The sequence below is a fragment of the Rhipicephalus microplus genome, chromosome 1 (assembly GCF_043290135.1).
Source record: "Rhipicephalus microplus isolate Deutch F79 chromosome 1, USDA_Rmic, whole genome shotgun sequence".
Lineage (NCBI taxonomy): Eukaryota > Metazoa > Arthropoda > Arachnida > Ixodida > Ixodidae > Rhipicephalus > Rhipicephalus microplus.
In genome coordinates, this window is record NC_134700.1 from 71,010,771 (window position 1) to 71,024,537 (window position 13,767).

Below are 13,767 nucleotides of genomic sequence, written 5' to 3' on the forward strand. Positions count from 1 at the left end.
CTTTCGAACCAGGGTACCAGTCAGCAACACCACTCTAATACGTGACACAGTGCGTTCGCTTATGTACGTCTTGGCCGATAAGTTAGCCAACCGAACAAAATGCGGACGTGACGGAGAGCCCCAGTTGTGTCAGTCTTACATGAAAGTACACACTGCAGGCCACGTATTTTGTTTCTATTGGCATCTCTTGGATTTCAAGCTTCTTTAAATTCTATGTGGCGATTGAAGTGACAAGTGAACGGACGAATAATGGGCCAACGAATTTCAAGATGAAAGTACTTTTTGCCAGGGTTCAGGAAGACTTCACTGACGTATTTCTGTCACGGATATGACGTTGTCAAAATTTACATGAGTAGCATGTGTAAAAATGAATGAAAAAATTGGCAGATCTCACGTACAGCGGGAATCGATATGTGAAGCACGAATGAGGAACAATGATATATCACTTTAAATTCAGCACAAAGTTACGAGGCAAAGGTATATTATGGCGTACTTGATTTTTATGTCATCACTATTATGTTTCTACGAGTCATTTACCTTTGTAGTTCATTACCTATGGTACCAAATTTGGTATACATGAAGCTAGCGAAACGGTGGCGATCGCATCATGAGTGTAGCTTGTAGTTACCTTTTTCATGACACGCATGTCATAATCATCATGTTTGGACGTGTCAATTACCTTCGTCGTCTGTTCGAGTAATGCAATACCAAATATGGTATATATGGAGCTAGCGAAACGGTGGCATGTACTTATGAACCGGTGGCAAGAGTGGCATGTACTTATGATGTTACATAAAACGCATCTCATGATTTTCATGTTTCACCAGTCGTATACCTTCGTCTTTCATTCACGTGTCGTAATACCGAATTCCGTATATGTGAAGATAGCGAAATGGCGGTGAGCGCATTATTAATGGGTCATTATACTCCGATGTTACATTGACGCTCGCGCACGCGGGGCGCAGTGACGCCACGCTAGTAAAACGGTGCAACCGGCGTGACATAGGGTCTGTCGGCGCAGCCCAGCGGCAACTGGCGCGGGATGTGACATGCTCCGTTTCGCGTCCACGATGTTGCAAAGATAGCACCCTGTCTGCCTCCCTTCGTGACAGATGGACGCCGGGTGCGTCCTTCTGTCACGTGCATGCGTCAAAACGCGCATGCGTCAAAGCAGCGCGGCGCGCGCCTGGGAGTATATGGCAAGCGGATCAGCGCCTGGCGTGTCATCGCCAGCGCGATGGGACGACCCGAACACCGGCGCGCACGCGGCGTGCTGGGTCAGTTCAAAGTGTTTAGCGCATTGAATGTGGCATGTAAATATGTTGTTATATGACACGGACCTCATGATTACCATGCTTGCACCAGTCAAATACCTTCACAATCTATTCACGTGATGTGATACCGAGTTTGGCACAGGTAAAGCTAGCCAAATGGCCTCGAGCCCATCATGAGTGTGGCGTGTGTCATGTCAAATGACACGCGTGTCATGATTAGCATGTTTGGACGTGTCATTTACCTATGTAGTCCGTGCGCATCACGTAATACCGCATTTCATGCATGTGAAGCTAGCGAAACGGCTGCGAGCGCAACGTGAACGTAGCACGTAGTCATGTTGCTACATGACACGCATCTCATGATTATAACATTTGCACCAGTCACATACCTTCGTCATCCATTCACGTCCCGTAATACCAAACTTGCTATATGTGAAGCTAGCCTAACGGCCATCATCATGACCAGCATGACCATCATGAGCGTGGCATGCAGTAATGTTGCTACACGACATGCACCTGATGGTTATCATGTTTGCACCAGTCATATAGTTTCATCATTCATTCAGTCCCGTAACACCCAAACACCAAGCGAGGCAGCGTCGCTACCCTACTATAAGTGGGGCAAAGTTACGCAGGGGAGATGAGAGCGGATGCCGCCGCTTCGTGATGATGTGGCGACACGCGCTCATTGCACCATCTCGCTGGTAATGCTGCAATCACGAGAGTTTCCCCCGAGATGTGCATCACCGGCGGTGAGTGGTAGATATAAATAGCTTGCCGTCTGAACGATGAAGGAGGTGCTCCCTCGTGGCTCCATTGCGAATGCCTCTTCCTCACAATTCAGAGGTCCGACGTTCAATTCCACGCCCCGGAGTCTTTTTTTGGATTCTTTATGTTTCTTGCGTTTTCATATATATGAATACGTATACGCATACGGTAACAACGCCGTAATTTTTGAGACCGGGAAATGAAACCCATGGCATCTCGATCAGAGGCACGGTAGCTGACCAAGCTATCGGTGCATCCTTGGCACAGTCCTTGGAAGCGCATTATATTCCTAGCACTTTTCTGTGTTGTCATGCTCTTCGTTTGCCTGGGTGTTGCCGCCTTCTAAGAGCGGAGAAAATGAGTACAGCGTTATACCACCAATTCATGCAAAAGGTAAAGCTGCTTTGAACAAAGTGTAGCGTCGCCACCGCAATCAGCTCCGACAAAAGTTCTGGGGCTTATTTTGCAGAATACAAATACAGTCCATAATTTCGAAGTGCTCTACGAGCTGATTTGGCTTAATGAGACGACGCACTTACGTGCTTTGTCTTTCGCGCCGTCGTATTGGTGCGAGTTAGGTGCTTGGTCTTCTACGTGCTTGCGCGGGCAGTGTGGTGCAGCTTCAATATGCAGCAATAGATATTTCCGCCAGCTACAGTTGCGAGTGCGATGTCCCGATTACGATAACTGTTGCATACGCACCGCTGAAATAGTACGGCTTGGATGTGTGAAGATCGCGCAACTGATTTTAACGCAGCAATGGAAATGCTAGGGGGGGGGGGGGGGAGCGGGAGGATTTCGCGTATTCACAGCACAAGCTGCGAACTGTCTCTCAGGTTTGTGAATTTGTGTGCTTCGTGACCCAACTGGCTGTAGGACAGGCAACAATGCAGGATCAAAACGATCGCGTCTTCACCGAAGTGACCTATCAACAGGGAAATGACTGAACGAAAACTCGTTCGGTTCCGCCTGGATGGTTACATTTACTTATTTACTTATTTATTCATTAATTTGTTAATTACATACTGAAGACCCCTAGGTCCAAGCAAGTGGGAAGTTTGAAGAGGACACAGTTAATACAAAAAAGTCACAGCTTTGCCACAAAGGCGAAGGAATGAACGCGATAGCAACAAATTGAAAGGTCGCGCGCAGAATTGCAAGCAGATCGCTTTGTGCCCCGCCTTTCTCACGCCCATAAGACGCACGAAACGTATTGGCAGGTACAGAATTACGTGAATAAGCGTCTTAGTTGTTACTTTAATCGATATGTGGGGTTTAACGTCCCGAAACCACCATATGATTATGAGAGACGCCGTAGTGGAGTGCTCCGGAAATTTTGACCACCTGCGGTTTTTTAACGTGCACCCAAAGCTGAGCACATAAGCCTACAACATTTCCGCACCCCTCGGAAATGCGGCCGCCGCAGCCGGGACTCGAGCCCGCGACCTGCGGGTCAGCAGCCGAGTACCTTAGCCTCTAGACCACCGCGGCGGGGATCAATTGTTACTTCACTGTGTCTGAAAAGCGCGTCCTTTTCCCAAAGGGAGGCTGTGCAAAGATTGCAGTGACCTTTGTGCGGCCGGTAACTACAACAGAATCGTTCTTACGAAACTCAAAGGCTAGCCAAGACGTACGATTATCCCACTGCAAGATAAGAACGCGCGGTCAAGCGTACACCCTCTTATTTTTTACGTGAGCCAAAGTGCGCATAAAAGATGAGAGCCGCTGTACGCTCACTGCACCATCTTGCTAATAATGATGAAAACACGATAGTTCCCCTCCCCCGAGATTCCCGCCAACAGCGGTAAGTCATAGATTTTGTTACGTAAAATGACACGTGATGTGACTATTTGCCAGTGTATTTATTTACACCGCTAAAATTGGAGCGCAGCACACAGAGCGAGCAAACCAGTCCTCTTCGTCGTCTTCTGTCCACAGAATGGTTCATTCTTCATGCGATAGCTATGTAGCATTACCCCCCCCCCCCCGCTTGTAAATGCACCGGCTCGGTGCACTTCATACGTCTGCTTCAGAAGGAGGGCGGTATGGATTCAACCCATTGACGTGGACAAAGTCATTGGTGTGTTTGCAGACAGGTTAGTGCCGGAGACTGGAACGACCTCGTAGTTAACGTCCACTACACGTCATATGATAGATACGGCAAGGTTCTTTGTACGGAGATAGCAACTTCTCTGACAATTCAACACGACAAACTGGGCTCCAGAGAAGAACTAGAAAACCAGGTGAGAAGTCAACATCGACATGCTTGCTGTCGTAGAGAGCCTTCTGGGTTGCTTGTGAAGCCAGCAGGCTAGAGCGGGCAATCTGACGTGCGTGGTCGGCCCAAGCAATAGCATCACGTGCGTATTCGCACGGCAGAAGTGTAGTAGTCGGTAGTAGGGTGTCTAGTGGTAAGGTCGGACCGCTGCCATAAGTCATATAAAAAGGTGAATAACCTGCTGTATTATGACAAGTTGAATTTTAGGTGAAAGTCACGTGAGGTAGCGCTACATCTCAGTCATGGTGGTCAGATGAGACATAGCCATGGGTTACCCGCGACATAATTCAACTTAAGCGCGAAATCAAGCGAGTAAGGAAGGCAAAAACACTTGAAAGCGCTAGCTCGCAATTAGCAAGTCTAACCTCGACCTTAAAAGAAAAGATACGAAACGCAAAACGGCATTTTTATGGACACACCCTGCAAAAGTTTATCAGAAGGGCGCCCGATAAATTCTGGCGTTACATAAGCGTCAGACGGTCGACATTATCAGTGTTTCCAGCTGAACAGTGCAAGATAAAGGCGAAAATTTTCATTTCGTACTTCCACTCTGTTTTTAGCACTGATAACCTCGGAAAGATTGCACCAGGTTCCCGTCACGTTGACCAAGGCAAATCACTTCCGTCGTTAAATATGACAGCACCTGGCATCTTTTCACTGCTAATAGACCTTGATGAAAAGAAAAGTAGTGGCCCAGACAAAATAACAAATACCTTCCTTAAACGCTATGCTGAACTTATTAGCAAGTACTTCCATCTCATATTCACAAAGTCAATTACCGATTGTCGTCTTCCGGCGGTGTGGAAAACAGCGAAAGTTGTGCCAGTGCATAAATCTTGTGATACTACTATTCCATCGAACTACCGGCCAATTTCTTTAACTTGCACTAGTTGCGAAATTCTCGACCATGTTATCCTAAAGTTATTAACCAAGCATGTAGAAGAAAACAACCTCATCTCTCTTTCTGCGCATGGGTTCAGAAGTGGGCTATCTACTGTCACTCAGCTCGCAGAGGCTATACATGATTTCGGACTGGCAATAAACGAACAATCGCAAATCGATGTAATTTTTTTTATTTCTCTAAGACCTTCGACCGTGTGTCCCACTCTAAACTCATCACTAAACTCATAGAGAATCTAGGCAATGGTCCAATAGTTGCATGGATTAGTGATTACCTTACAGACCACCACCAGTTTGTGCACTGTAATGGACAGAATTCTGACACTGTTAAAGTCCTTTTGGGCGTTCCACAGGGATCTGTTCTCGCTCCACTCTTGTTCCTGTTATTCATTGATGACGTTGTTGAATCAGTAAACGTTAAAATTAGATTGTTTGCAGATGACTGCAATATTTACAGTGAAATCAAACACATTGACGATCACGTTGCCCCTAACACATCCCTAAACAACGTAGCCCAGTGGCGCCAAGATTGGCAGATGGTTATTAATTCTGAAAAAACGGTCGTGATGAACGTAAGCAAAAAGAAAAGCAAGTTCTTATTTCCATACTCGCTTATTGATGTCACCCTTCCCACAGCAACCCAGTATAAATATTTAGGGTTTCTAATATGATCTGACCTCAAATGGACTGCGCATGTAAAATGATTGATTGATTTGTGGGGTTTAGCGTCCCAAAACCAGCATATGATTATGAGAGACGCCGTAGTGGAGGGCTCCGGAAATTTCGACCACCTGGGGTTCTTTAACGTGCACCCAAATTTGAGCACATGGGCCTACAACTTTTCCGCCTCCATCGGAAATGCAGCCGCCGCAGCCGGGATTGGCACCCGCGACCTGCGGGTCAGCAGCCGAGTACCTTAGCCACTAGACCACCACGGCGGGGCGAGCATGTCAAACAAGTGACGAAAAAAGCAATGAACAAGTTGTTTTTTCTAAAACGGACCCTACGCTACGCTACCACAGATACGAAGAGCTTATCCTACATTACCTTTAAAAGGGTAAGAATATGCGAATATAGTGTAGTTTCCTTCAACAAATACTGACATAGCTTTGCTCCAGAGCGTACAGCGCAAGGCGGTAAGATTTATATTTAACCGCTAAAAGCGAGCGGATTCACCTTCCGAGCTTCTGCTCCGAGCAGATCTACCTACGCTCTGCGATAGAGCAAAAATACATCGGTTGAAGTTCTTTTACCAATTGTTGAACTGCCACTTTAAAACTAATGCCTCCGCCTTCGCTACTATAAAAGCAAAAGGGAAAGTGCGCCAAAAACACGACCTGATTTTCGAATAATATTTTGTGCCGTAACAATACCTTCAAGTTTTAATTTTTCCCTGGCGTAATAAGAGAGTGGAATGCGCTTAGTTCAGCTACTGTCGCACAGCCAACTCTCCAAAAAGTTCTAGAAAGAGTTGGAAATCTCATGTCGGTGCCCCCAAGTTCTATGTGCTAACCTAACTTCATACGGGTGAAAGCATCCACAATTTAACAATTTATATTGCCACATTCAACCTGCAGAGGGGAGCTCGCACAGCCAGAGAAGAAGACGAAGCTCTTGCCCGGTCCTCTTTCCGAGAGCCTTTCATTTTTAATTAAAGTGAGCTCTTCTATAGCGAACTCCTGCTGTGTCTGCGTCTTGACACTGGTGGAGGCGCTGGGTACATGTCCAGGACACCTTCCAACAGCCCGGGATGTAGTCCACAAAGACTTCCGCTCGTCGAAACACCCGTTCACCACGCCAGCCGCCGCCTGTTAGGCCTGAACCCAGAGTTGGGTCCTTGGACGGAAAACATGACCGCGCCGGGAAGCAGTTGCCCCACCATGACGAGCCCAAGCACGACACAGGTGACTGTTTTCACCCCTAAAACTCCTGTGGACTTTCATGGCAACACATATGAGGACGCAGATGACTGGCTTGAGGAGTTCGAGCGCACAGCCAACGTTAACGGGTGGAACGCCGCACAGAAGTTGGGGTACGTGTATTTCCCTCTTCAAGACGGGGCTCGCACGTGGTTCACGAATCGCGTGTGGTCAACGTGGGACGAGTTCCGGCGGAAGTTCCTGGATACCTTCGCAAACACCAAAAGGCGGGAGCAGGCACAACGACTCCTTGAATCACGGATACAAAAGCCCAACGAGTCTGTCGCAATGTTTGTTGAGGACATGGCTCGTCTCTTTCATCGAGCCGATCCCGATATGTCCGAGAACAGAAAGATCAGCCACCTCATGCGTGGTGTTAAAGAGCGGCTGTTTGCTGGTCTCGTACGGAACACACCTTCAAGCGTCGACGAATTTTCGAAGGAGGCGACCGCCATAGAACGCGCACTACAGCTATGGTACCGCCAGTACGACCGTCCAAACAACAGCGGACAAATCAGCGCAACCGCCGTGACCACCGTGACACCTGACGAGCGTTCTTTGCGGGACCTGATACGCGAAATTGTACAAGAAGAGGTGAAGAAGCTCGCTGCCACACCGAATGACTGCGCGATTGCGTCGGTCACAGAAGTTGTTCGCCTAGAAATAAGGCAAGCGCTTTCACTTCCCGAGCCGATCACTGAAATAGTTAGGCCAACATATGCAGATATTCTCCGTCGACAGCCTAGATCTAACGTGCCGCCACCTCAACAGTACCATCAGCAACAGCCGCCGACAGTGCCTTGGTACTACAGGGAAACGTCGACGCCGATGCGACCCCCACTCCGCAATACCGACATATGGCGTACCCCTGACTACAGGCCCCTGTGCTTCCATTGTGGGGAAGCAGGCCACATCGTGCGGTATTGTCCTCATCGCGTTGCCGGGTTTCAAGGATTTCCGTCCACTACCCCTCGGCGCTATTTTGACGAAAGACGCAACGTTGAAACGATTGCGACGATCCCGCGATACGTTTCTCCTGGGTTCCGGTCACGCTTGCCCTCCCCAGGTCATTTTCCCCGATCTAATAGGGGTAGCACCACGGACATGGCGAGAGGAAGGTCTCCCAGTCCACGCCGGGGAAACTAAAAGCAGCGACCTTAGGGGGGAAGGTTGCGAATTGCCGAAGATTTGAAAATCCCCCATTACCGCCGCATGAAGTGCCGCACATTTCGAATGAACCGACGAAAGAGGAGATTGTCACCGCCGACATTACACTTTCAATTGACGGTCACGACGTGACCGCACTGATCGACACTGGTGCGGACTTTTCAATAATGAGTGCGAATCTGGCCGACCAACTCAAGAAGGTAAAAATGGAATGAACGGGGCCGCAAATTAAAGGAGCCGGAGGCCAGCTGCTGACACCTACCGGAAAGTGCACCGCACGAATCAAGATTGGGGATTCATCATTTGTGGCAACCTTCGTTATTCTTGCTGAGTGTTGTAAACAGGCCATCTTGGGTAAGGATTTCGTGCGGGAGTACGGTGCCATTATAAATATACCGGACGGTGTACTGACCTTCTCAGCGGACCATAGCGCAGTGCTGCAGCGCAAGCCCATGCGCGTGATTGACGAAGTGACCATGCCACCGTTGTCATGCCGCCTCGTCTCTGTCACGTGTAACACGCAGCATAGTGGAGGTGTCGCGGAACAAATATCGACGCTTTTACTCTCTCGAGGAATCGCTATTGCCAGAAGTCTCGTCAGTGTAGTGTCTGGGCAAGCAGAGGTCCTGTTGACAAACTTCAGCAACGAGCGTCGACACATTGCAGAGGGTACCACAGTTGCATACTTCGAAGAAATTGTAGAATTCCCCGAGTGCTTCGCAGTACAACAGGCAGAGACACCGGCCGCTTCAACACCACTGCCTGTCGACGTGAGCACAGATTTATCGCCAGCGCAGAGGCAGAGTCTTATAGATATTCTTGGCCAGTTTGAAGATTGTTTTTCGTCGACCTCGAGGGTAAATCAAACGCCACTGACAAAGCACCGAATTATAACGGAAGAGACGGCAAGACCAATTCGACAAAACCCATACCGCGTGGCACCGAAAGAACGTGAAGCAATCCAAGAACAAGTCCAGAAAATGCTCAATGATGACATCATTCAGCCGTCAAAAAGCCCTTGGGCATCACCGGTAGTGCTAGTTAAGAAGAAAGACGGCAGCTTACGCTTCTGTGTGGACTACCGCAAGCTGAACCGCGTGACAAAGAAAGACGTATATCCACTACCGCGTATTGACGATTCACTTGACAGGCTGAGGCATGCACGCTTCTTCTCGTCAATGGACCTGAAAAGCGGTTATTGGCAAATCGAGGTCGATGAGCGGGACAGAGAAAAGACTGCTTTTTGTTACGCCTGACGGGCTTTACGAGTTTAAAGTCTTGCCCTTCGGATTGTGCTCTGCACCAGCAACATTTCAGAGACTGATGGATACCATCCTATCAGGCCTTAAGTGGCAGACGTGTCTGGTATACCTCGACGACGTCATTGTTTTCTCACCAACATTCGAGGAACATCTAAGACGGCTGCTATTAGTATTTCGAGCAATATGGTCGGCTGGCTTATCGCTGAAACCTGAGAAATGTCATTTCGGTTTCAAGGAACTCCGATTCTTAGGACATGTGGTGAGCCATGAAGGTGTTCGTCCGGACCCCGACAAGATCGACGCCGTCCGAAAATTTCAGGTGCCAACAGAAAAGAAGGCCGTAAGACGTTTTCTTGGCCTTTGCGCCTACTACCGCAGATTTATTGCCAATTTCTCGCACATAGCGTCGCCCTTAACACGCATAACGAGAGACGATGTTCCATTTTTATGGGGTGAAGAGGAACAAGCAGCGTTTGACGGTCTACGACAGCGCCTGCAGACACCCCCTGTGCTTGCTCACTTTGACGAGGACGCTCCAACCATGATCCACACTGATGCCAGCAACGTAGGTTTAGGCGCTGTACTCGTCCAGTGGCAAGACTCAGCCGAGAGAGTGATTGCATATGCAAGTAGGACGCTTTCCCATGCCGAGTCCCATTATTCCACAACGGAAAAGGAATGTCTTGCTGTAGTATGGGCAGTTCTGAAGTTTCGCCCATACCTCTACGGCCGTCCCTTCCACGTAGACAGCGACCACCACTCTCTTTGCTGGCTGACCAACTTGAAGGACCCATCCGGTCGGCTAGCGGGCTGGAGCTTACGCCTACAAGAATTCGATATGACGGTCATCTATAAGTCGGGACGACAGCACTCTGATGCTGATTGCTTATCAAGGTCGCCTATAAAGCAAGATGATGTCTCAGAAGATGATGACATGGCATTTTTAGGAGTGGTCGACACGGTCACCATTTCGTCTAAGCAGAAGGAAGACAGTGAGTTGCTCCCTCTTATTATTTTCTTAACGGCCAGTCTACAAGCGTTCTCAAGATATTTGCAAGGAGCCTGCCATCATTCTGCTTGCGCAGTGGTGTCCTATACAAGAAGAACTTTGCCCCCAGCGGAAATGCCCAATTACTTGTCGTCCCGACATCCATTTGCGATGAGATCCTGAGCGCTTGCCATGATGAGCCAACCTCCGGCCACCTCGGATACACGCGCACATTGGCCAGAATCCAACAAAAGTACTACTGGCCGAAGCTTCCAGGCACTGTAAAGCATTACGTCCGCACGTGCCTCGATTGTCAACGACGAAAATCACCACCTTTAAAACCAGCCGGATTGTTGCAACCAGCTCAAGTGCCCACCATGCCTTTTGCACAAATCGGAATGGATCTCCTTAGACCATTTCCGACTTCGCATACTGGAAATAAGTGGGTAATTGTCGCTACGGACTATCTTACTCGCTACGCAGAAACAAAGGCTTTATCAAGTGGAGCCGCAGTAGAAGCGGCACGATTTTTCATTGAAAATATCGTTCTGAGGCATGGCGCTCCTAGAATTATAATAACAGACAGAGGTACTGTACCGCTTTCACGGCTATACTCCTCAAGTCAGTGCTTGAGTTGAGTGGAATAGCGCATCGAAAAACTACCTCCTACCACCCACAAACCAACGGCTTAACAGAACGCCTCAACAAGACAATTGCTGATATGCTTAGTATGTACATCGATGTGGATCATAAAAATTGGGACGACGTTCTACCATACGTGACGTTTGCCTATAATACGGCGCAGCAGGAAACTTCACGGAGCACGCCATTTAGTCTTCTTTATGGCCGTGAAGTGACGACAATGTTTGATGCCATGCTGCTGCACGACTGCGAGGATACAGACACGGATGTTCAAGCCTTTACTCAACGAGCTGAAGAGGCACGGCAGCTAGCACGCGTGCGAATTGCCCGACAGCATAGTTACGACGCACAACGTTATAACCTGCGACACCGATACGTCACTTATCAACCAGGCGAGAAAGTGTGGGTCTGGAGCCCTATTCGCCGACGCGGCCTTTGTGAAAAGTTACTGAAGAAGTACTTTGGTCCCTACAGTGTTATACGGCGCCTAAGTGACGTGAATTATGAGGTCATCCCTGACAGTTCTTCGCGAGCTCAAAAATCTGAAATCGTACACGTTGTGCGGATGAAGCCATATTGTACTGAGCTAGTTGCGTAATACGTAAACTATAGATACACCGCGTATTCTGTAGCCGAGCATCGGGTCGATGCTCTTCCTAGAGGGAGGCAAATGCCACATTCAACCTGCAGAGGAGAGCTCGCACAGCCAGAGAAGAAGACGAAGCTCTTGCCCGGTCCTCTTTCCGAGCGCCTTTCATTTTTAATTAAAGTGAGCTCTTCAATAGCGAACTCCTGCTGTGTCTGCGTCGTGACAATATTATTTTCTTTATCATTTGGTTGTAGGCAATGTATTGCTATTTCTCTATGATGTATGCATTAGTTAGTACCATGACCACGACGCTTGTACGTCATGATGTCATTATTCTTGTGTTCGTTTCTTATGTACTCTTGTTTTATTGCCACTGCATTGCCTTGCTTGTAAAAAGTTTGTATCTTTTCCACTCCTGTAATAACCCTCAACGAGGGTTGACAGTATTTTGTCAATAAATAAAATAAATAAATAAAAACATCGAGAGCATGTTCATCAGGGCGCTATTTAGGCGTTCGGTAAGGCCATTGGTTTGAGGATGGTAGGAAGTGGTCAGTTTCTGTTGCGTTGAGAAAGAGCCCAAAAGGTCGTCGAGACACGTGACAAAATGCGCGTCCACGATCAGTGAGCAATTGTCGAGGAGTGCCAAGGGGTAGAATTACATCGTGGAGCAAAAAGTTGGCAACGTCAGTAACAGTGCCGTTGGGGAGAATTCTAGTAATTGCAAACCTGGTCACATGGTCTATAGCAATGGCGACCCACTTGTTCCCAGAGTTTGATTCAGGGAACGGTCGAAGGAGGTCTACACGAACCCGGAAGAAAGGTTCGGTAGGGATGGACATCGGGTGAAGGAGACGAGCGGGGGGTGTGGCAGGTCGTTTTCGACGTTGGCATTTATCGCAGGAGGCCACGTAGCGTCGAACGGACCGCGCGAGACCACGCCAAAAGAAGAGGCCCCGGACGCCATCGTACGTGCGAGATACGCCGAAGTGGCCGGCAGTTGGTTCGTCATGAATCTCATGCAGGACCACTGAACCAAGATGGTTAGGCACGACTAGATGTAGCTCAGGGCCATCTGGCTGGACGCTGCGACGGTACAGCGTGCCATTTAGGAGAGCGAACATGCGGAGTCACACGTCGTTAGGGTCAGATTATAGAGGGGAAATGAGCGACCGCAAGGAAGGATCGCAATGCTGTTCGTCACCAATCTGACGAAACCTAGACATGGACATGACGCTGGGGCCAGGCTCGCCGATCAATTCATCTGGTTGGTCAACAGGGTAGCGGGACAAGCAATCGGCGTCCAAATGGAGGCGCCCAGACTTGAAGGCAACTGAGTAGGAGTACTCCTGAAGACGCAACGCCCAATGACCAAGTCTTCCAGAAGGGTCCTTCAGTGAAGAAAGCTAACAGAGGGCGTTGATGACACAACAGAGGGGGTGATGACAAGGAACGGGCGGCCATACAAGTAAGGACGACATTTCGAAACCGCCCAGACAAAGGCAAGGCATTCTCGGTCTGTTATAGAGTAGTTACGCTCGGGCTTTGAAAGAAGACGACTTTCACATGCAAATAAACGATCAGTGCCCCCCTGAGTTTGGGCCAAAACTTAGCTGATGCCGTGACCGCCAGCGTCTGTCCGCACTTTTGTAGGAGCATCTGGGTCAAAATGTGGAAGTATCGGTGGTGTCGTTAGAGCGGTGATTAGTAGAGGGAAAGCGTTAGCTTGAAGAGGACCCTAACAAAACTGGACGTCATGTTTGAGAAGGTCTGTGAGTGGGCGTGCGAGTGCCGCAAAGTCTTTTACAAACCGGCGAAAGTAAGAGCATAGTCCCACAAAACTGCTAACATCATGGATAGAGCGCGGAACGGGAAAGTTACATACTTCGCGTGCTTTTGCCGGGTCTGGTCGTACACCGAAAGCGTCAAGAAGGTGGCCCAACACAGTAATTTGACGAAGACTGAAGCGGCACTTCGAGG